This window comes from Balaenoptera acutorostrata, chromosome 6 (genome assembly GCF_949987535.1).
Source record: "Balaenoptera acutorostrata chromosome 6, mBalAcu1.1, whole genome shotgun sequence".
Taxonomy (NCBI): domain Eukaryota; kingdom Metazoa; phylum Chordata; class Mammalia; order Artiodactyla; family Balaenopteridae; genus Balaenoptera; species Balaenoptera acutorostrata.
Genome location: NC_080069.1, coordinates 14994119 through 14996677, shown reverse-complemented (window position 1 = coordinate 14996677; position 2559 = coordinate 14994119).

Sequence of the window (2559 nt, the reverse complement as noted above, 5' to 3'; positions counted from 1 at the left end):
TTTTTAAACATCAGACTAAGTTCCTTAAGGAGAGAATCCATGTCTTATTTGAATTCTGTATCCCAGCGGTCCAGCAGAGAGAGCTTTGGGATGAAGGAATGAGCTCATAATATAGAGATTAGACACACTGCCCTTATTTTAAATTAGTGTGTGTTTGTATGTGTGTGTGTGTGTGTGTAAGGTAAGTGGCTAACAAGTGGTACCAATATAAACTAATAGAAGAGTTGAGAAAAGCCAGAACTCATGAAGGCATTGTAGGGATTAGGCACTCAGCTAGTCCTTGAAGGATAGAGAGAAATTGAATAGGATGTCAGAAGATGTTTGAGGACAGAAAGAATGATGTGAGCTAAGATGTGGATTCAGGAAAGCATAAGGTGTGTTTGGGGGAACAGTTTGAATGAGGATGTTCAAGGTGGATGATTTATGTGGGGGAATGATTGGCAGAAGGCTCAAAGTTTGGCCTGGTCTGTGAGCATCTTGAATATCTGTACAATATGTACAAATGAGGGCACAAATGAGAATATTGGGATATGAAGTAGGATGGAAGGTACCAGCAGCTTTGATGAGAGAACTGCCACAATGAAAGTACAGGGGTAAGAAAGAGTTTACAAGCACTTTATTCATTCTATACATCCTGTATGCCATGCACAATGCTAGCTTGGGATACAGCATTAAATGTATCCTGAGAGTCAGTAAGTATCCACCCTCAAGAGCTATAGAAGAGGCAGACAGACATTCACAATACACATGATAAGTGTTAAGGGGTCCACGTGAGATAATTGGCCATTAGAAGGCGCATCTGAGACATTCTTGGAGGATTGGCTGGAAGGTTTCCTAGAAGAAGTGACAACTTGACAAATAAAGGAGGCTTTCTGAAAAGGAAGATCCAGAGTGCCACAGAAAAGAGCATGTCACTTTCATGGCATTCCAAGTAGTTTAGCCTGGTTTGAGTATGGAGAAAAAGAGGATGGAGGGGGGGAATGTGGTGACCAGGAAGTAGTGACTGATGAAATTGAAAAAATGACCATGAAAGCCCTGGCTTGCAACCCTAACCTAGTTAGAGATTGCATTATTCATACTTAAAATATTCTTCCTTATACCCCCTCTGAGATGTTTATCAAGGTTACTCTTTTTCATACGATGTCATCTAAATTCATTGCATTCTCTTTTCCACTAACAGTAAGGGCTTTCTTAGGTACCCAAGTCAAAACCGGTGGACTTCTGCCCTCAATGTACAGAGACTGTAGTTTTCTCCTTTGATAGTCTAATTTCTATTACTAGATTTCTAATATTATTATCATTCTTGAGTTCCTGCAATAAAACTTGTTTTATTAAAAAAGTATTTTTCTGATAATTAGTGAATTCATTTACCAGTACTCTATTCTAGATTTTTGCTCATATATTTTGTCAGAGAGATTGTTTTGCAGGTGTGTTTTTCAGTGGTCAGATATTAGAGAGGATAACTATAACTTGCTGAAATGAATCACCAAGTAACTTTCCATTGTTTTCTATGGTCTAGTTCATTTTAAACAGTACAGGACTGATCTTTCCCTGAAATTTCAAAAGCTTTATTATTTAGTAAGGAAATCTTCTAATGGAGTCTTTATGATTTTCAGTATATGAAATCATGTCATCTGCAAATCGAGACAATCTTACTTCTTCCTTTCAAAATTTGATGCCCTTTATTTCTTTTTCTTGCTTGATTACTCTGGCTGGGATTTCCAGTACTATGTTGAATAGGAGTGGTGAAAGGGGCCAACCTTGTCTTGTTTACTAAATTTAGAGGTAAAGGTTTCAACCTTTTAACATTGAGTATGGTGTTAGTTGTGGGCTTGTCATATATGGCCTTTATTATACTGAGGTACAGTCCTTCTATACCTAATTTGTTGAAAGATTTTATCATGAACAGATGTTGAATTTTTTTCAAATTCTTCTTTTTGCATTTATTTAGATGATTGTGTGATTTTTCCCTTTCATTCTATTAATGTGATGTATCATATTTATTGATTTGTGTATATGTAGTATAAGCACCTGATAGTTGGCTTTTTTGATTGTCAAGCACTGCACGACATTAAGCTTTTGATACTCGAGGCATCCACTTCAAAGACAGCTATCTCGAATAAATATGCTGCCAGCCACATCACAAGATAAAGAGCCAGCACCCCCTTCAACCCAAATTTTTCTTTGTTTTAGTGATCTCTGGATGACTTAGATAACTGACCATCTGACCCCTTGTTTTTCCCCTCCTGTACTTTAATTCCTGCTCTTATGTTTCAAATTCAACAGTAAAGAGTGGACCTGTGAGACCAGAGGCACCCCACCCTCAACCCCAATAAAAGCAGAACCCCAGGCCCAGTCTCTGTCTCTGACCCTTTCTCTCTCTCTCTCTCTCTCCTTGTGACCTCACTGTGTGGCCCCAGGCATGCTGTGTGCCCTCCAGGACCTATGTGTAATGAAACATTTTTTTCCCAAGTTTCCCTGATGGTTATTGCTGAAGTGTGTCTTACAATCACAATAAGAACTACAAAGACTGGTCTAGCCACAACATTGTTTGCAAAA